Source organism: Erythrolamprus reginae, chromosome Z, assembly GCF_031021105.1.
Source record: "Erythrolamprus reginae isolate rEryReg1 chromosome Z, rEryReg1.hap1, whole genome shotgun sequence".
Taxonomy (NCBI): domain Eukaryota; kingdom Metazoa; phylum Chordata; class Lepidosauria; order Squamata; family Dipsadidae; genus Erythrolamprus; species Erythrolamprus reginae.
In genome coordinates, this window is record NC_091963.1 from 63,734,777 (window position 1) to 63,757,060 (window position 22,284).

The 22,284-nt window shown below is 46.9% G+C and overlaps 1 protein-coding gene across 3 annotated transcripts in view; it reads right to left on the bottom strand.

Moving 5' to 3' along the window:
• Positions 1 to 22,284, bottom strand: part of SUGCT (succinyl-CoA:glutarate-CoA transferase) — a 417,742-nt gene that overhangs the window by 225,835 nt on the left and 169,623 nt on the right. The gene's annotated exons all lie outside the window — the stretch shown is intronic.

Genomic DNA, 22,284 nt, shown 5'->3' on the forward strand with positions numbered 1-22,284 from the left:
AAATGTAAATTCTGATATTATAGACATAAATGTATGTGTACTCAGCCAACTTAGTATTATTAATTCATAACTGCATTTATTACCCCACAAATTTCAGGAGTCTTCTTAGAATATTGGCTGATTACTGAAAAATACAATAAATGAACATTAATTACTAAAGTAGTGGTCTTTGCTAAAAAGCACAAAAAATATAAGTGAAATATTTCAGGAAATTTTTTGAACAAGATAAAGCAACAAATATATAAGGGTTGGTCCTCTAGGCTACTGGCTTTTAGAAAAAATCATATAGATTAATTAAATAGCGCTGAGGAACTCATAGAAATATTGTGGGGGGGTTTTTCCATGCCTAATGCAATAAATGAAAAAAAAAGAATTGAAATTGTTTGAGGCAAAGGGTATGACTCAAATACAGTTAGCTCTCATTTAGCAACTACAATTGGGATCAGCAGCACTTCTTGAGCAAATTAATCACTAAATGGGAAATCACATGAAAGCATAATTGTGCTTCCCCCCCCCCCCCCAATGTCCCACATCCTTTAACATGCTCACTCTGGCACTGGAATAATTAGCAAAAAGGAAAACATTTGTATTTACATTCATTAGAGAGAAATGGATTACTAGATAATGAGCAGCTACACAATGGGAAAGACATTTCACAAACAATGTGAAGATGCTGGCAACCATAGTCCTATGTAAACAGGACAAGTGAATTCCCTATTGTGTGCTTACTCTTTTGTAAAGCCTTTACCTCCAATCTCTAATCTGAGAGGGGTGGGGGAGAAAACTCAATTTCTATAGGCACTATCTGTTGTGTCCAGAAGACAGTTAAGCCATGTATCCGCCCCATATTCCTTGGGCGGGAGAATACCGTAATGTGATTGGTTGGCTGAGCCTGGCAGCCCGGTATACAGTGATCCCTCGATTTTCACGATCTCGATCTTCGTGAAACGCTACACCACAATTTTTCAGAAAATATTAATTAAAAAATACTCCACGGTTTTTTGGCTATACCACAGTTTTTCCCACCCGATGACGTCATACGTCATCACCAAGAGTCACTTCTCTGTCTCTTTCTCTTTCTTTCTTGTCATTCTCTGCTTCAATCATTTTCTCATTTCTCTTTTTTTCTCCCCTTTTTTCTATCATTTCTCTCTCTCTTCCTTCCACTCTTCTCTCTCTCTCTTTCTTCCTCTCTCTCACTGTCTTCCTTCCTTTCTCATCTTTCTTTCTCTCTCTCTTTCTCTATCTTGCTTCTTCTTCTCTCACACTCTCTTCCTCCCTCTCTCATCTCTTTCTTTCCTTCTCTCTCTTTCTCTATCTCTCCCCCTCTTGCTCTCGAGCGGCAAACGGCGGCCGGGCGGCCAGGTGAACAGGCGAGCGGCAAACGGCGGACAGGCGAGCGGCAAACGGCGGCCGGGCAGCCGGGTGAACAGGCGAGCGGCAAACGGGGGACAGGCGAGTGGCAAACGGCGGGCGGGCGGGTGAACGGACGAACGAGCGGCGGGCGGGCGAACGGACAAGCGACGAACGAGCGGTGGGCGGGCGAAAGGACGAGCGGCGAACGAGCGGCGGGCGGGCGAAAGGACGAGTGGCGGGCGGCGGGGCGGCGGGCGAACGGACGAACGAGCGGCGGGCAAACGGACAAGCGGCGAGATGTTTACTGTATTTTATTTATTTAGATAGATGTTTATCTAATACAGTATTAGTTGCACTTATCTAATATTAGTCGCTCCCCGGCTCCACCATCTGCGCATGCGCGGCCATTGAAAAAAGGGCGCGCATGCGCAGATGGTGTTTTTACTTCCGCACCACTATATCGCGAAAAATCGATTATCGCGAGAGGTCTTGGAACGTAACCCTCGCGATACTCGAGGGATCACTGTATATATAGCTGCCAGGCATGGCCACGTTGTCTGTTGTTTATTTCTGTAACCGTTATCCTCGTTAATAAAAGAATAGTTGTTTACCACAAGTCTGCAGTCCTTCATCCAGCAAGGATTTAACATTTGGCGACGAGGAAACAAAAGGTAATCAAAAGGAAAACCCCGCTGAGTTTTCCTCAGCTGTTCGGGCCACCAGAAGTCCCTCCACCACCAACGCTGCCACTGCCAGCTCTCTAACGGCTCCACGGCCGAGGGAAACCCCCCTGGGTTTTTTTCCCCCACCGCCCACGTTGCCACCGCACCGAGGGAACCCCTGTATTTTCTCCACCAAGCTCTTCCAGCTACTCGGCGGCCACCAATTCATTGCCACCGCGCTGCCGCCGAAGGAACCGCCGCCGACGTTGCTACCGCGCTGCCAAGCCCATCAGCTGCTCGGCGGCTGAGGAATTGAGGTCTTTCCCACCACTCACGCTGCTGACGGGCCGGGAAACCGAAGGAACTGCCGCCGAAGCTGCTGCCACGCCGCCGAGCCCATCAGCTGCTCGGCGGCCGAGGAAATTCCCCCGGGGTCTTCCCCGCCGCCCACGCTGCTGACGGGCCGGGGAAACCCCTCTGTGTTTCGCCACCGAGCTCCCCCAGCTGCTCGGCGGCCATTTGGGTCGCGCTGCCACCGCACCGCCAGGAATTGCTGCCAACGCTGCTGCTGCGCCGCCGAGCCCGTCAGCTGCTTGGCGGCTGAGGAAAACCCCCTGGGCCTCCACCGCCGCCCATGCTACTGCAGCATAGGGGAGGAAATCCTGTGTCTTCCGCGGAGCTCTCCCAGCTGCTCCGCGGCCGCCGGACAGTTATTGCAGCTGCGCCCCGAAGAGGCTGCCACTGGAAACCTTTTTTGCTAATCAAGACCAGGCATTCACCTCCTGTTACTCTCAATAGCATGTGTCAGGACTGATCCGCTGATCCTTGTCAGAGCCCTCAAGACCTTGCTGCTGTTTAAAGGCAAGAGTCTCCTCCCACACTGATTGTGGGAACTTTACTGAAGCCCACCGACCTACAGACATTAAGGAAATCTTTTGCTAACCAAAGACTTTTATCACCTCTATGGCGAGCCACAGCTCCTTTCCTGCTTCCTTCGATCCATTTGACCCCAGTACCGATACCTGGGAAAGCTTCCTCGACCGTTTTGAATGTTACCTCAAAGCGCAAGATCTTAACGAACTCTCAGAAGCTCGCCGTACAGCATGCTTCTTGAATGTCTGTGGCAAACCCATGTTCCACATGGCATGCGCCCTCGTGGCACCACAGGTGGTTTATGAGGTTCCGTGGGATGAGTTGATGGACAAACTTAAAAAACATTATGCTCCCGCTCCATCTTTCATTTCATGCCGTTTTCATTTCCGCCGCCGCATCCAGGCAGAGGGGGAGTCAATCACTCAATACGTGGCTGCCCTCCAGGATGCAGCGAGAGACTGTGACTTCGAAAATCTGGAACGCTCCCTATTGGAACAGTTGGTTTGCGGAGTGCGAGACCTTCAGCTTCAGCGCCGCCTCCTAGCCCACTCCAAGCTCACCCTAGCCATAGCTATCGATGACGCCTGTGCCGCGGAAACGTCATTTCACTCATCCGCTGACATTCAACGCCGTATTCCGGGAACAGTGAAATCTCCTCCACAACCGAGCATCCACGCAACAACCAGCTCTTCTAGTGACAACACCAACCAAGGTGACACAGTCGCTCGACTTCGTACCACAACCAACCGCCGCCGCACACCAACCCATGGAGCCAATCAGAGGACCACACCGACACCACGGCAGTCTTACCCACCATGCCCCAACTGCGGAGATCCACACCCTCGCTCATCCTGCCAATTTCGCACGGCAACCTGTTACAGCTGCGGAAGAGTGGGTCACCTAGCAAGAGTCTGCCGTTCGACTCCCAACCAACCCGCCAACCGTGCCACACCGTCACGCAACACAAACCAATGCCTGCCAGAACGCCGTGGTGACTGCTTCACCACAAAACCTGATCGAGAGCTATTTGATGGAGAAGAAGAAGTATTTTTAGCAGCTGGAGGTGAGACCAAAAAAATTTCTTTGGTTGTAACTATTGAGGGGTCACCCCTAGAAATGGAGGTAGACACCGGGTCTGCCAGAAGTTTGGTTTCCTGGGACACATTTTCGCACCTTGTTGCAGACCCGTCCCAAGCCAAACTGAGGGACTATCAGGGAAACCTAATTCCAACCAAGGGGGAGGGAAAATTTCATGTTAAAAAAGGGGCATATTCTGGAATTCTTCCATTAATAATTGTAGCTAATCCCCTACCATCTCTTTTGGGGCAGGACTGGTTTACCCAACTAGGGTTGTCTGTCTTGGGAATTCACTCAGTGACCCCTGATGTATATTCTTGTATATTTGATGAGTTTTCTGATGTTTTTAGCAACACTTTGGGTTGTTATGTGGGAACACCAATATCCCTTAACCTAGACCCCAAAGTGGCCCCCATTAGACTAAAACCCAGACGAGTTCCTTTTGCACTCAGGAAAAGAGTGGACGCAGAGTTGGACAAACTCATCCAGCAGGGGGTTCTAGAGGCTACTGATTATTCCAAATGGGAAACACCACTGGTAATTCCTGTCAAACCCGACGGGTCTCTCCGTCTATGTGGAGACTATAAGGCGACACTCAATCACGCCCTAAGCTCCAACCCCTATCCGGTATCGGTGATACAGCACTTGCTACATTCCCTCGGCCAGGGGTCAATTTTTGCCAAGTTGGATATGGCGCAAGCGTACCAACAACTCCCGGTGGACGATGCCACTGCGGAGGCTCAAACTCTGGTCACCCATCGAGGCGCTTTCCGTTGTCGCTGCCTCCAGTTTGGCGTAAGTGTGGCTCCTGGCCTGTTTCAGAACATTATCGAGAGGCTGTTATACGGACTACCTGGCGTAACGCCATACTTTGATGACATTTTTATATCAGCCACCTCACAACAACAATTACTCACACGTGTCAGGGGTGTCCTATCCCATTTTCAAAAGACAGGCCTTCGCTTAAAACGTAGCAAGTGCCACATAGGAGTTCCCCGTGTTGATTTTCAAGGTTACACCATAGACGCTGCCGGCATTCACCCAACACAGGCTAAGATATCAGCTATCAAACAGGCACCTGCAGCTGTGAACAAGTCTGAACTACAGGCTTTCTTAGGCCTCCTCAACTTTTACAACACCTTTTTACCACACAAAGCATCCATAGCTGACCCCCTACATAGACTATTGGGAAACGACAGACCATGGGTTTGGAGAGACGTAGAACAGGCTTCATTTAAGGCAGTCAAGGACTTGCTGTCATCTGACGCAGTCCTTATCCAATATAATGACCAATGGCCATTGGTACTGGCTGCAGACGCTTCTCCTTATGGCATAGGTGCCGTTCTCAGCCACCAATTACCAAATGGCTCCCAAGCCCCTATAGCATATTTCTCATGAACATTGTCCAACACCGAGAGAAATTATAGTCAGACAGACAAGGAGGCCTTAGCCCTTGTCGCGTCAGTAAAGAAGTTTCATGACTATTTGTATGGCAGACACTTTGTTTTGCAAACTGACCACAAACCCCTATTGGGCATAATAGCGGGCACTAAAGAGTCTCCTCAATTTACATCCCCCAGAATGACCAGGTGGTCAGAATTTTTAGCGGCCTATACATACCAGTTGCAATATCGTCCTGGAAAAGATATGGCACACGCAGATGCCCTTAGCCGCTGTCCCCTGCCAGTACCAGTTATAGACCCCTCACCTACATCACAGGGCCTCCTTGTAGAGGAACTTCATAACTCATTGTCTGCATCTGACATAGCTGCCCACTCCTCCTCCGATAACACCATTTCTCAAGTCATAGAGTGGGTTAAAACTCGGATGGCCCACAGAAGTTTTGCCCAGTGGGTTTGCTCCATTTAAAACCCGACAGAGTGAGTTATCTACGCATAGAGGATGTTTACTGTGGGGATCACGAGTCATCGTTCCTCCTTCTCTACAGGATGTAGTGTTGCGCCTCCTCCACAAATGCCACCCAGGCATTGTTCAGATGAAGGCCTTGGCTCGCAGCTATGTCTGGTGGCCGGGTTTAGACCAAGCCATCCAAACCTGGATAGATCGCTGCCCGGAGTGTCAGAACTCCAGGCCCATGCCTCCAGAAGCTCGTCCAAGACAGTGGGAAATACCTAGAGGGCCATGGTCCAGAATCTACCTCGACCTGGCCGGCCCTTTCCATGGTCATCAGTTTATGGTACTAGTAGACGCTTATTCAGACTGGGTAGAAGTAGACATACTACATTCCACGACATCAGAGAGTGTAATTAACGTGCTATCTCGACATTTTTCCATGCACGGGTTACCCGACCAGTTGGTAACCGACAATGGACCCCAGTTCACATCCTCACAATTACAGGTATTTTTAGCCGCCTTAGGAATCAGACAAATTTTAACAGCCCCTTGGCACCCTAGTAGCAACGGCAGGGCAGAACGGGCCGTGAGATCCACTAAAGAGGCCCTCGGCCGCCTCAAAGGTTTGGACTGGAGGAACAAAGTAAATCTTTATTTAATAACTCAGCATTCAACTCCTTGCCCCACCACAGGCAGGAGCCCAGCGGAGGCACTTATGGGCCGACGCCTGCGTACTAGGTTAGATAGTATTCACCCCACATATACTCTCAATAGACAGGGACACACCAAATTTCACGAGAGCATTTGTCCAAGGAGATCTCGTGTACGCACAAAACTATGGGGGAGGAGAACACCGTTGGGAGCCAGGTTGGGTTTTTGAAGTAACCGGCCCTTCTTCTTATAGGGTCCAATTAAGTGACGGATGGACCTGGCGTCGGCACATAGACCAACTACGACGCCGAACCTTAGAAGCTGCCACACCGGCGTCACAAGCACCATCCATTCCGTCAACCTGCACCACACCATCCGACTATACAGAGATCACTTCCTCCCTGGACAATCAGTATCAAAGACCAATACCGCAACCACTACACCAGGAAATACACACAGAAGATCAACCACAACCGTTGTCTACAGAAACAGAATCACCCTTGCCTCTATCACGGGCCGAACCCCGCTGTTCAGTAAGGACACACAAGCGTCCCGCTTATTTAGAGGATTTTGTGTGCACCAACCAGGTGGGAAGGGGTGTTGTGTCCAGAGGACAGTTAAGCCTTGTATCCGCCCCATATTCCTTGGGCGGGAGAATACCGTAATGTGATTGGTTGGTTGAGCCTGGCAGCCCGGTATATATATAGCTGCCAGGCACGGCCATGTTGTCTGTTGTTTATTCCTGTAACCGTTATCCTCGTTAATAAAAGAATAGTTGTTTACCACAAGTCTGTAGTCCTTCATCCAGCAAGGATTTAACACTATCCTTACCCCAAATGGCTCTTAACCACATATTTAATCATGCTGATATTCCCTACTCAGCAGCAAGTCCTTTTTAGAACCTAATATGTTTTTATGTGTTGCAAGTTAGTCGAAATTCCTTTTTCCAGAATCCCTTTCCCTGTGACTCATATTCAAAACTACCCAAAAGGTTATGTTGTTCATGCAGTATTATCAAGGTAGCCATTAATATTTCATCTTTCATGAGAACATATACCAAACTAATCAGTTGTTTTATCTTATTTTTCTCTTTTCATCAATTAGCCTAACCCTATACATAATGTAGTTAAATTTTGTGTTGAAGGTATTAAACAAATTATGACAGAATTGGATTTGTTATAACAAAGAATAAATGTTAGGCCTAGGGTGAATTATGCTATATGTTACTAATTAAATTTTACAAAGGGTTTTAAATAAGTTTTTATTATGCTATATTACTGTAATGTAATTTTGCTGCTCAGTTTTGTTATTGTTCTGACAATTGATTGAATAAATTTGTGTATTATGTACTGATGTTTAAAATTTTAAAAAGCGTTGAATCAAAACATTGTTCTTTGTCTTATAGAAAAAATGAAACATATGTACACAAGTTCACACATACGCCTTTGCTCCCTCTCTTAAACATTTAGCCATTCCCTCAAAATTGCCAATATTGTAGCTAGCTGCTGGCTAATTGAACATTTTAAAGGACTTGCTGAGGAGGCAGCCTTACCTAAACTAATATTTTGAGCTTACAAAAGCCAAATGCTAAAACAGAGTAGAAAAAAGGATGTGCAAAAAAGGATAAAGTGAAATGGCCTACAGAGAAAGAAGTGGCTAAAGATTGGTAACTATTATAAGCAGGAAAGGGAACTTTCATTCAACTGACAGGACAACAAGTTTTGGTGAGTAGGATATCCTGGTTGGTGTCCTGTCTGGAGCTTGGAGGTTTGCCTGGAACTAGGTAGTAACTAGATTAGATTAGATTAGATTAGATTAATTGGATTTATATGCCGCCCCTCTCCGAAAACTCGGGGCGGCTCACAGCAAGACAAAAACAATACATAATGACAATCCAATACCCACCAATCCAATGACAATTTTAAGCTAAAATTCATAAAAAAACAACCCCAGAGTATTAAAACAAATAAACAAAACACGCATACAATCAATCTAATACCAAAACAACATGGGCAAGGGGGAGATGTTTCAGTTCCCCCATGCCTGACGGCAGAGGTGGGTTTTAAGAAGTTTGCGAAAGGCAAGGAGGGTGGGGGCAATCCTAATCTCAGGGGGGAGCTGGTTCCAGAGGGTCGGAGCCGCCACAGAGAAGGCTCTTCCTCTGGGTCCCGCCAGACGACATTGTTTATTCGACGGGACCCGGAGAAAGCCAACTCTGTGGGACCGAACCGGTCGCTGGGATTCGTGCGGCAGAAGGCGGTCCCGAAGGTATTCTGGTCCGGTGCCATGAAGGGCTTTATAGGTCATAACCAACACTTGGCAACCAATGCAGACTGCGGAGTGTTGGAGTAATATGGGCATACTTAGAGAAGCCCATAATTGCTCTCGCAGCTGCATTCTATTCAGCACTAAGCACCACATTGAAACTGCAATTAATGTAAGACCATTTGGAAAATCTGTTTTGCGTTCTAGGTTGTTGAGCAGCAATTTAACTATATACAGTGATAACTTGTCTTACGAACTTAATTGGTTCTGGGACGAGGTTCGTAAGGTGAAAAGTTCGTAAGACGAAACAATGTTTCCCATAGGAATCCATGGAAAAGCGATTAATGCATGCAAGCCCAAAACACAGAAACCCGGAAGCTGGAACAACAACACCGAAGCAGGCTTGAGCTTCCTGGTCCTCCCCACCCCTTCGTCCAGCCTGTCACCCAGGGCAAAGCGCTGGGGTGTCTCAGGCCAGCCTTCCTGCCCCTCCCCCACAGCCAAAAATGAAAAGCTGCGCTGCCGCCGCCGCCAAACACCACTTGAGCCCTGCCCCTTCATCCTGCCTCTCAGCCTGGGCCGGCAGAACCTGCCACCCAAGCCCACTTGTCTGGTGGGAGGCAAAGTGCTGGGAGGGGTGTCAGGCCGGCCCTCCTGTCCCCCCTGAGCCAAAAATGCAAAGCCGGCCCACTGCTGCCACCGCCGAAGGAGGCTTGAGCCTCCCGGACCTCCCCGCCCCTTCTTCCTGTCTGTCAGCCTGGGCCGGCAGAACCTGCATCCCAAGCCTGCTTGCCTGGCGGGAGGTGAAGCGCTGGTGGGGATGTCAGACCGGCCCTCCTGCCCCCTCCAGACAAAAATGCAAAGCCGGGCCACTGCCACTGCCATCGAAGGAGGCTTGAGCCTCCCGGTCCTCCCTGCACCTTTGTTCTGCCTGTCAGCTTTGGCCGGCATAACCTGCCTCCCAAGCCCGCTTGCCTGGCGGGAGGCAAAGCACTGGGGAGGGTGTCAGGCCAGCCCTCCTGCCACCCCAGCCAAAAATGCAAAGCCGGGCCACTGCTGCCGCCGCCAGAAGTTTAAGCCTCCCAGTCCTCCCCGCCCCTTCTTCCTTCTTGTCAGCCTGGGCCGTCAGAAGCTGCCTCCCAAGCCTGCTTACCTGACCTCCCGCCCCAGTGCTTTGCCTCCCGCCAGGCAAGCGGGCTTGGGAGACAGGTTCTGCCGGCCCAGGCTGACAGGCAGGAAGAAGGGGCAGGGAGGACCAGGAGGCTTAAGCCTCCTTCGGCGGCGGTGGCCTGGCTTTCCGTTTTTGGCTGGGGGGGGCAGCAGGGCCGGCCTGACACACCCCCAGCGATTTGCCTACCGCCAGACAAGCTCCCTTCTTAACCAGGGGGGAGTTGGGGAGCCCTTACAGAGCAGTGCCGAGGATTTTAACACGTTTTTCGCTGATAAAGTCGCTCAGATCCGGGCTGATCTCGACTCCGATTGGAAAACAGAGTCGACTGACAATGAGTCAGTCGAGGTGACTGGGGCACGTACTTGTCCACCTGTCTGGGAAGAGTTTGATCTGGTGACACCTGATGAAGTGGACAAGGCCATTGGAACTGTGAGTTCCGCCACCTGTTTACTGGATCCGTGTCTCTCCTGGTTGGTTTCGGCCAGTAGGGAAGTGACACGGAGCTGGGTCCAGGAGATTACCAACGCTTCTTTGGGGAGGGGAGTTTTTCCAACACTCTATAAAGAAGCGCTCGTGCGCCCCCTCCTCAAGAAGCTTTCCCTGGACCCAGCCGTACTTAATAACTATCGTCCAGTCTCCAACCTTCCCTTTATGGGGAAGGTTGTTGAGAAGGTGGTGGCACTCCAGCTCCAACGGTCCTTGGAAGAAGCCGATTATCTAGGTCCCCAGCAGTCGGGTTTCAGGCCCGGTTACAGCACGGAAACTGCTTTGGTCGCGCTGATGGATGATCTCTGGCGGGCCCGGGACAGGGGTTTATCCTCTGTCCTGGTGCTCCTTGACCTCTCAGCGGCTTTCGATACCATCGACCATGGTATCCTTCTGCACCGGCTGGAGGGGTTGGGGGTGGGAGGCACTGTTCTTCAGTGGTTCTCTTCCTACCTCTCTGGCCGGTCGCAGTCGGTGTTAGTGGGGGGTCAGAGGTCGGCTCCGAGGTCTCTCCCTTGTGGAGTGCCTCAGGGGTCGGTCCTCTCCCCCCTGCTATTTAATAGCTACATGAAACCGCTGGGTGAGATCATCCAAGGACATGGGGTGAGGTATCATCAGTACGCTGATGATACCCAGCTTTACATCTCCACCCCATGCACAGTCAACAAAGCAGTGGAAGTGATGTGCCAGTGCCTGGAGGCTGTTGGGGCCTGGATGGGTGTCAACAGACTCAAACTCAACCCGGATAAGACGGAGTGGCTGTGGGTTTTGCCTCCCAAGGACAATTCCATCTGTCCGTCCATTACCCTGGGGGGGGGGAATTATTGACCCCCTCGGAGAGGGTCCGCAACTTGGGCGTCCTCCTCGATCCACAGCTCACATTAGAGAACCATCTTTCAGCTGTGGCGAGGGGGGCGTTTGCCCAGGTTCGCCTGGTGCATCAGTTGCGGCCCTATCTGGACCGGGACTCATTGTTCACAGTCACTCATGCCCTCATCACCTCGAGGTTCGACTACTGTAATGCTCTCTACATGGGGCTACCTTTGAAAAGTGTTCGGAAACTTCAGATCGTGCAGAATGCAGCTACGAGAGCAGTCATGGGCTTACCTAGGTATGCCCATGTTTCACCAACACTCCGCAGTCTGCATTGGCTGCCGATCAATTTCCGGTCACAATTCAAAGTGTTGGTTATGACCTTTAAAGCCCTTCATGGCACTGGACCAGAATATCTCCGAGACCGCCTCCTGCCGCACGAATCCCAGCGACCGATTAGGTCCCATAGAGTGGGCCTTCTCCGGGTCCCGTCAACTAAACAATGTCAGTTGGCGGGCCCCAGGGGAAGAGCCTTCTCTGTGGCGGCACCGACCCTCTGAAACCAACTCCCCCCAGAGATTAGAACTGCCCCTACTCTCCCTGCCTTCCGTAAACTCTTTAAAACCCACCTCTCCCGTCAGGCATGGGGGAATTGAAACACCTCCCCCGGGCATGTTTAATTTATGTATGGTATGTTTGTGTGTGCGTCTGTTAGTATATGGGGTTCTTTTAAATCTTGTATAAATTTTAAAGTTTTCTGATTATTTATGATTTGTTTTTATCTTGTTGTGAGCCGCCCCGAGTCTTCGGAGAGGGGCGGCATACAAATCTAAATAAATAAAATAAATAAATAAATAAATAAATAAAGCTTGGGAGGCAGGTTCTACTGGCTCAGGCTAACAGCCAGAACGAAGGGGCAGGGAGGACCAGGAGGCTCAAGCCTCCTTTGGTAGTGGCACTGAGCGTTTTTGGTTGGGGGGGCAGGAGGGCCAGCTTGACACACACACACCCCAGCGCTTCGTCTTCCGCTGGGCTGGAGGAGGAGGAAGGGGGGCGTCTCGACCAGCTGCTGGAAAACCAAGGGAAAATCCCAGGCACTTCGGCTGGCAGTTGGGAGGCGTGGAATCCCGGCGGGGGTGGGAAACTAATGGGAAATCCCATCAGGGCAGTCACAAGGCAGGGGAATCCCTGTGTCAGTAAGAGAGCGCACGCGCAATAAGAGAGCCCACGGACCCGGGCTAATGGTCGTAAGATGGAAATGGTTCTTAAGACGAGGTAAAGCAATCTTAAACCCCGGTTCGTATCTCGAAAATTCGTATGATGAGGGGTTCGTAATAATAATAATAATAATAATAATAATAATAATAATAATTATTATTATTATTATTATTATTATTATTATTATTTATTAGATTTGTATGCCGCCCCTCTCCGAAGACTCGGGGCAGCTCACAAAAATAATAAAAAACAATGTTATAGCGAAACAAATCTAATATTTAAAAAGAAGCTTATAAAACCCTATCATATTTAAAACCAAACAACCCATACATACCAAACATGAAATATAAAGAGCCTGGGGGAAGGTGTCTCAACTCCCCCATGCCTGGCGATATAGGTGGGTCTTGAGTAGTTTACGAAAGACAAGGAGGGTGGGGGCAGTTCTAATCTCCGGGGGGAGTTGATTCCACAGGGCCGGGGCTGCCACAGAGAAGGCTCTTTCCTTGGGCCTGCCAAACGACATTGTTTAGTCAACGGGACCCAGAGAAGGACAACTCTCTGGGACATTATCGGTCGCTGGGATTCTTGCAGAAGCAGGCGGTTCAGGAGGTACTCTGATCCAATGCCATGTAGGGCTTTAAAGGTCATAACCAACACTTTGAATTGTGACCGAAAACTGATCGGCAGCCAGTGCAGGCCACAGAGTGTTGTAGAAACATGGGCGAATCTGGGAAGCCTTACGATGGCTCTTGCGGCCGCGTTCTGCGTGATCTGAAGTTTCTGAACACTTTTCAAAGGTAGCCCCATGTAGAGAGCGTTGCAGTAATCGAACTTCGAGGTGATGAGAGCATGAGCGACTGTGAGCAATGACTCCCTGTCCAAATAGGGCCGTAACTGGTGCACCAGGCAGACCTGGGCAAACGCCCTCCTCGCCACAGCCAAAAGATGATGTTCCAATGTTAGCTGTGGATCGAGGAGGACGCCCAAGTTATGGACCCACTCTGTGGGGGTCAATAGTTCCCCCCCCCAGGGTGATGGACGGACAGATGGAATTGTCCTTGGGAGGCAAGACCCACAGCCACTCCGTCTTGCCTGGGTTGAGTTTCAGCCTGTTGACACCCATCCAGGCCCCAACAGCCTCCAGGCACCCAGCACATCATTTCCACTGCTTCGTTGACTGGACATGAGGTGGAGATGTATAACTGGGTATCATCGGCATAGTGATGACACCTCACCCTATGCCCTTGGATGATCTCACCCAGCGGTTTCATGTAGATATTAAATAGCAGGGGGAGAGGACCGACCCCTGAGGCACCCCACAAGGGAGAGACCTAGAGGTCGACCTCTGACCCCCCCTAACACCGACTGCGACCGACCGGAGAGGTAGGAGGAGAACCACTGTAGAACAGTGCCTCCCACTCCCAACCCCTCCAGCCGGCGCACAAGGATACCATGGTTGATGGTATCGAAAGCCGCTGAGAGGTCAAGAAGCACCAGGACAGAGGACAAGCCCCTGTCTCAGGCCCGCTAGAGATCATCCATCAACACGACCAAAATAGTTTCCATGCTGTAGCCGGGCCTGAATCCAGACTGTTGAGGACCTAGATAATCGGCTTCTTTCAAGGACCGCTGGAGTTGGAGCGCCACCAGCTTCTCAACAACCTTCCCCATAAAGGGAAGTTTGGAGACTGGACGGTAGTTATTAAGCATGGCTGGAACGCTTCTTGAGGAGGGGGTGCACAAGTGCCTCCTCATAAGGAGCCGTAAAAGACCCCCTCCCCGAGTAGGTATTGACAATCTCCTGGACCCAGCTCTGTGTCACCTCTCGGCTGGCCGAAACCAACCAAGAGGGACACGGATCCAGTAAACAGGTGGCGGAACTCACAGTTCCAATGGCTTTGTCCACTTCATCAGGTGTCACAAAGTCAAACTCCTCCCAGACAGATGGACAAAGACGTTTAGCCCCAGTCACCTCGACTGACTCATTGTCAGCCGATACTGCTGTGCAATTGGAGTCGAGGTCCGCCCGGATCCGAGCAACTTTATCAGCGAAAAACAAGTTAAATTCCTCAGTACTGGTATCACTGCATTTGCCAAAGTAAATAATATTTTATATACTGAATGTATCTGGATTGTAATACTGAATTATTACTTGTATCTCTGAGCTAACAGCTGGATATCTGGAAAACCTCCACGTTTCCTCTGTGTATGTAAGAGATTATTCTGCACACTCCTTAACACTTAACAAAGATTTTCCAGTATTTTTCCAAGAATAAAATTGGCAATTATAGTTAAGCTGTAAAAAGATAAGTGATTGTGATGAATAAAATTATTTCTGTGGTATAAACACAAAGGAGAGCTGGAAAAATGCTTGAATTGCTGCCATCTGAGAATATAAATTGCCTCTTGCCTTTTGAAATACCATTAATGAACCAAGACTTCTAAATACAGTGATACCTCGTCTTACGAACCCCTCTTCATACAAACTTTTCATGATATGAAACAGGTACTTAAGATTTTTTTGCCTCTTCTTCCGAACTATTTTCACCTTATGAACCCAAGCCGCCGCTGCTGGGATGCCCCGCCTCCAGACTTCCCTTCATTTTTGCTGGCACTGCTTTGAATCCCAGTGAGGGGAGCTTCAGGGTAATCCCTGTGCTTCGGCTGACAATGGAAGTCTGGAGGTGGGGTTTCCCAGCGAGGGGAGCCTCAGGGTAATCCCCACGCTTCAGCTGACAATGGAAGTCTAGAGGTGGGGTTTCCCAGCGAAGGGAGCCTCAGGGGAATCTCAGTGCTTCGGCTGGCAATGGAAGTCCGGAGGCTTGGATTCCCAGTGGCGCAAGGCAAAAGGGATGACTTTTGGGATGGGGTTGCATGCATTATTTGCCTTTACATTGATTCCTACGGGGAAAATTGCTTCGTCTTATGAACTTTTCATCTTACGAATCTGGTCACAGAACGAATTAAGTTGGTATTAAGTTGTCGCCAGGCATGGGGGAGTTAACTTATCCTTTTCCCCTAGGCTATTACAAGTTATGCATGGTATGTTTGTGTGTACGTTTGTTTTTTTATAATAAGGGTTTTTTAATTGTTTTTATTAATTGGATTGTCCATGTTGTTCTACCACTGTTGTTAGCCGCCCCGAGTCTGCGGAGAGGGGCGGCATACAAATCCAATAAATAATAATAATAATAATAATAATAATAATAATAATAATAATAATAATACGAGCTTTCACTGTATTTCCAACGTTTCAAGCAGGAAAGTAAAATAATACTTATTATCAAACACTATTCAGCTTTGAAAATATATTGGATATATTTTCTTTCCATTCTGAGAAAGAAATCTATAATAATGATCTGAACTGAGGGCTATGCAGCTAGAAAGTTTTTCTTCCATTTTGTTTTATGGTTCCCCACTTGGTTCGCTGTGAAGAGAAGAGGGGAGGTTTGGGGGAGTTTTTTGTATACTTCATCATCGGTAATTGAGTCCAATGTCCCCTGCAGGCAATAGGAGGACCGCTTAAGCTTCAATAGCCTTTGAATTACATTCTTGCCTGTTGAAATAATTTATTGAAGAACAGCTTTAGACTGCAGATGCTATTGAATGAGCTTATGCACAAACCAAGAGAAAATACATTGCCAATCAAAGGTCAAATTCGGATGGCAGCAAATGTTCAGTCTTCCTGGTGAGATTACAACTTAGGTCACAACTTGAGAGACCGAGCGCTGGAGGTTTGAGAGACATTAGATGTGGAGGGTGGCAGCCAATGTTCCCTCTATTTTTTTTCCGATGTGGGCAGAAAAGTATAATGTCTGAGCAGCCCATTTTCATGCCTGGGCATGGATCGGTTAGAAACCCGGTTATTGAACGAATCTGGCTTCTCCTCCCCCCCTTCCCCCATTGTCTTTGCTTGTGAGACAGTTGCAAAAGGGGATTATGTGACCTCAAGACATAGCAACGGTAATAAATATGAAACAGCGGCCAAGTTTTGATCACACAATCGTGGGGCTGTTGCGAAGGTCGTAAGTGTGAAAAAGCATAAGTCACTTTTTTCAGGGCCATTGCGACTTTGAATGGTCAGTAAATGAACCGTTGTAAGTCAAAGACAACCTGCCTTCCCCCCTAGATATTTTTTGTGGAGCTTCAAAATGGGACTCCTGATCTGCTTCTAAAAGAGTGCACTGGTCATACATATAATCCTCGACTTCTATTCTGACCCGAATGGAAGCCAACATTTCTATCTCCTGAATAAGACAGTTATTGTGAGTTCTGCCTCATTTTATCACCTTTCTTGCCACAGTCGTTAAGTAAATCCCTGCAGCTGCTTGTCAGAAGATCCCAAAAGATGTTCACATAACCCTGGATCATTGCCACCATCATAACTACAGACCAGTTATCAAGTGTCCAAAGTTTGATCCAATAACCCCGTTATTTTTCTAACAAAGTCCTTTCTTCCTAGAAGGAAGAATAGAAATAATAAAATGGGAAAGGGGATTAAAAGGGGATACAAAAAAATAAAAAAGAAAAGGGTTTGGTGCAAAGTTCTGCTCAGAAATTGGAGTTTGAGAAGGGTTGATTAAGCTTGGAGTATTGTTTTGTTTGCTCTTTTTTAACTTTAATTATTTTTTCTATTTAGATATATGAATTTAGAAATTGCTGATCTGTTTTAATAAAGTTAGAAGTATTGATTATAATAAGATATGTAGTAGGTGATACTGATTTGGATTAATACATAAATGGAACTGAATTTAGAATTGTTGGGGAGATTAATGATGGTAATGATTTTTAACTGATTGAAAATAGAGAATATTTAGCATTTTTTTCCTTTTTTTCTTTTCTCAAATTGACTGAAATTTAAGATTAATAATTAAGTAAGAAATGTAGATAAGTATTAATTGGCTAAATGTTAAATGGGCTGAAATAATTTTTAAATTTGGGATTAGGTAAATGTACTATCTGGGGGCGAAGAAGTCTAAAATTCATATATGTTTATGTTTTGTTTTTAATTTTCTTTTGTTAACCTCTGATTGGCTATACAATTTTTTCTTGGTTTATAGAAAAATGTAAAAAGAAAGAAGCACTTTGGCATAATGGTTAATAAGTTAAAAATATAATGGGTGCTGTACTTTTTGAAGGAACATTAAGGAGGGATTTTAATTAAAAGAAAAATATGTAACTGGATGACAAAATTAGAAAAAAACTTTTGCAACTTTTTTGATGATTGATATTAGTTACTAACAAAATACCGCATTTTATTCATGGAAAATTAGATGGTACACTGTATTTTTGAATGTATGTTGAGAGAAAAATAAAAAATAATACACCCCCAAAAAGTCCTTCCTTTTTCCGTCCCTCCATTCATTCTTCCTCCTTCCTTTCTTCCTTCCTTCCTTCCTTCCTTCCTTGTTCCCTCGATATCTCCTCCCTCCCTCCCTTCCTCTTTCTTTCTCTTGTCCTTCCTCTCTTTTTTCTCTCTTTCTGTCTCTCTTCCTCACTCCCTCCCTTTCTCTCCCCCTCTCCCCCCTCTCTCTTTTTCTCTATATATTTTTTCTTCCTTCCTTCGTCTCTCTTGCCCGGGTTCCCGCCCGGATGCGCTCACTCTCAGCGATGAGAGCAGCTCTGCCCTTTCGGTTTAACATTAACCACACTTCCACAGAGAGAAAAATCTCCCCTCCTGATCATCACCGAGAGTGAGCGCAGCCAGGCACCCCAGTAGGAGAAAGCAGGCTGCTTTTGCATACCTCACTCGCAGCTGGCTGGCTTTCTCCTTTTGATCTGCAGCACCCATCCCCCTGCCCCTACTTGCCGAGTGCCGACGCCGTCGCCGGTGGCGCCCAGACTCAGCAAACCCATCCAAAAGAGGATCAGAAGTGCCTGATGGGTGCTGCCATCTTGCTTGGGACAGCAACCACGCAAGGCCAAACTTTTTTTCCGGCAGATCTTAGCGATTGTAGCCAGGAAGAGGCGAGTGAGCGAGAAATCCAGGACTGCGTGGCTTTGCCCCGCTTCAAAAGTTTCTGCATGGGGGGTTCCTGATGGCTGTGCGGGCATGAGCCCGCGCAACTTAAAGGGAACATTGGTGGCAGCTGAACGCTGATGCTGGCGCCGGGATATTACAACACCCAGGCGCAGAGACACTAAGAACAGCAGTCAAGCACCAAGTGCGGAGGACAATGGCCAGTCTAAGGATAATGCCCAGGTGGGTTGCCTATAGTGGCCAGACGCAGAAGATAATATCAAGGACAATGGCCAAAATGCTGGGAACAACAGATGGACGGTTTGCCTGTGCAAGTGAGCAGAGTTGCTGGCATCCCAGCCATTCTCTAGTTGTGGAAGGAGCCCCTCAGGCTGGTTTTCTTGGGTCACATGCAGGACTTCATTGCTGAGGCCTTGCCACTGCTGCTGCCACCACCATTATTTCGGTGGTCTTCTCCTTCAGAACCGGGTCTCGGGCTTCTGCTATTGCGGCTCCTGTGGACACCAGCAGGAGAGACGAGAGCAGGGGCTTCTCTTTCAAAGGCATCCTGAGTTTAACTGGGGGCCTTAAGTGTGGAACATTAGGTCTGATAGCTCTTGCTGCTGCGGCTGCTCCTCTGGTGGTTTTTGGCACGGAATTTTTTGCCTTGGAGCCTGCCTTCTACCTTAGGAAGGACTAACTTAGGAACAACCACAAGTACTGTTCAGGATTAACATCAGGCACACCTGTCTCCCCTACTCCTATAATGGGCCTGAGTTATGGTCTCAGTAAACACGGTGATTCAGCCGCCCCTTGGGCTTTGCTGACTACTTCCATTTCTTCTGGGCTTTTATTATCTTCTGCCTGGATCTCTGCTCCAGCAGCAGGCACAACTGTATCTGTATTGTATGAGGATTTTCTGTATCTGTATTGTATGAGGCTTTTCTGGCCTCATATTAAGACTGAAAGGCACTGTATCTGCAGGACTTTATCTGAGAGGAGGGGGAGTTTTTACTAGCCCAGGAGGAACACTTTCTCCCAATGCAAGCACATGAATAACAGGGACATTAACCCTGCTGTTCTGTTCCAGTCTGTGCAACATGAAATCGAAGTTTGAGAACCTGTAAAAAAAATTTCCCTGCATTTCTGAAACTTGAAATTTCATGACTTTTCATCATTTCAGGGGTTCTCTCTATAAGAAATTTTTTTTAGGGGGGGGGGGGGCGGGCGCTTAGTTTTTGCTGGACAAAAAAAGTCACACTTGTACTGTTTACGAGTCTGTGTGAATCGCACCAAAAAATCTTTATTTTAAGTGCTTATATTTGGTCAATTTGAGAACTTCTTTCCCTTGTAAACTAGGTTGAACATTTCTGCACACAATGAAATAAAAATTGAAATAAAAAAAATAATGGTTATTGGTTTATTTTGTTCATAAAAGCCAGCCCACCCCCTTTTTTGTTAATTTCTTTTCAATTTATAGATAGTTTAGCCTGCAAAATGTGTACAATTTTACTAAATTTGGTGTGGGATTACTAGTTTGAACACTCCTGATCATAAGAAAAAAATGTAAATTTAAGTACCTAAAATAAATCCAAAAGGATTTATTTTAGGTACATAAATTTGCTCTTTTTGAAAACCGTTTTCACTGGGAAACTATTTTGAACATTTCTGAACATAATGATATGAAAATTGAACTGAAAAAATTGATGCTTATATTTTTATTTTGATCAAAAGGGCCGCCTCCCCATTTTTTGAGCATTTCAGGTCAGTGTATATTTTTTTAGGCTACAAATCTCTAAGGAATTTTCCCCCAAAAGTTTTGATATACTGAAGTGAACATTCCTTATCATAAGAAAAATAGAACTGAACTGAAAAAACTGATGCTTATTTGTTTATTTTGGTCACAAAAGGGCCACACCCCCTCAGCCTTGCTGTGTGCCATTAATTTCACTTTTTATATAGATTTGGCTTGAAATATTGGGAATATCCTATTGAAAAGCAAGCACATGATAGCCAGACCACTAATTTTATGAAAGAAATCCATTTTACTAAAAACAAGTATGTAATTTTGAAATTAACAGCATAATTTTTATATATATTGAAATAATTGAACACAGCGAGGGGGGGGGACTTTTATGTGCAAAATAAATAAGCCTCAATGTTTTCAGTTCAATTTTCATTTCATTATGTTCAGAAATGTTCAAACTGGTAATTCAATGCCAAAGTTATTGAAAATATTTGGAATTAGGGGACTAGAAAAATTTATAAAGTGACATGCTTGAAAAAACGGAGTGGGTGGCCCTTTTATGAACAAAATAAACGAATAAGCATCATTTTTTCAGTTCAATTTTCATATCATTCTGTTCATAAATGTTCAAACTAGTAATTCCACACCAAATTTAGTAAAATTTATGTTATTTGCAGGCAAAACTATCTATAAATTGAAAAAAATCACAAAGGGGGGGGGGCTTTTATGAGCAAAATAAACCAATAAGCATTATTTTTTTATTTCAATTTTCATTTCATTGTGTGCAGAAATGTTCAACCTAGTTTCCAAGGGAAAGAAGTTTTCAAATTGACCAAATATAAGCACTTAAAATAAAGAATTTTCAGTGCGAGTCACACAGACCTGTAAACAGTACAAGTGTATAGTGGTTTTGAACAGAGCAACAGGGTTAAGGTGAAAGCAGAAAATCTGGTGACAATTTTGTTGTATTGACAATGACAATAAAATATTTATATTTATCGAGAAAGAATAAACTTTGATTGGTCTGGGTGGCTGTTATAAATGTTTTTTACATGCCTTGTTTTAATTCACTGCAGTTTTAAAATCAATGTTTTATCTTGGGGCTGGGGGGAATGTTTGGGTATATGTGAGAGGAAGGGGATGATTCTGATGGAATGAATGGATGGAGTGATTGAATTGGATGAACAAGAAAGCATGGTGCAAGAGTTGGAAACACCCCCCCTCCCGCTGAGTGTGCAAACATAAGCAGGTGGGGGCCCAATAACTGTCCCTGGTTTGGTATGGATGTTATGTGTGGCCTGCCAGGGAGGAGGGGGCCAGTAGGATGGGAGGAATCCTTGAGAGGTGGGAGGGCTGTAGTATCATGGTTACGACTGGGAGAGGTAGGTATGGCAGAAGCCAGGGGTTAGGACACTCACAGAGAACTAGGACTCGCTGTCTTAGAGTGATTAATTGTTCCAGCCCCTCTGATTCTGGTTCATTGGGTTCATCTTGTGTAGTGGGTGACAGGGGATGTCAGGTTACTGCTATTTAATACCAGGTCTGTTGTCAATAAGCCCCCCCCCCATATTTGAGATTTACTCTTGGATGAGGGGGCCAAGACCTGGCTGGATGTTCCCTTCTCTGAGATGTGCCCAGATGGATTTCAGGTATTGCATCAGTAATGACTCCAGGGAAGGGGTGGAGGAGTGGCAATTATTGTCTGGAAGAGCCTTTGTCCTTACAGGATCCCTACCCCAGAGCTTGTTGGGTGTGAATCTCTTGAGGTTAGACTCATGGGTTCAGTTGGGTCTGCTGTTAATGTACATGCCTCCCGGCTGCATTGTAACAACCCTGCCTCTGCTGCTAGAGGCAGTAGCTGGGTTGGCGATGGTGCTGGGGGACTTCACTCAGTGAATCCTCGGACATAGCTCAGAAGTTCATGGCTTCCCATGGACCTCTCCCAAGCAGTTCAAGGTCTGACTCATGGAGGGCACATACATTTGACCTAGTGTTCCTCTCGGGGCAGTGGAAACATGATCAGGTTAAGGCTTATAGATATTTCTCCCTTTTCATGGTCAGATCATTTCCTGCTGAGGTTTGGACTTTAAGAAGGTACCCCTTCACCACAGGGAGGCAGAGTCGATTAGTAGATTAATATATCAGTAGATTA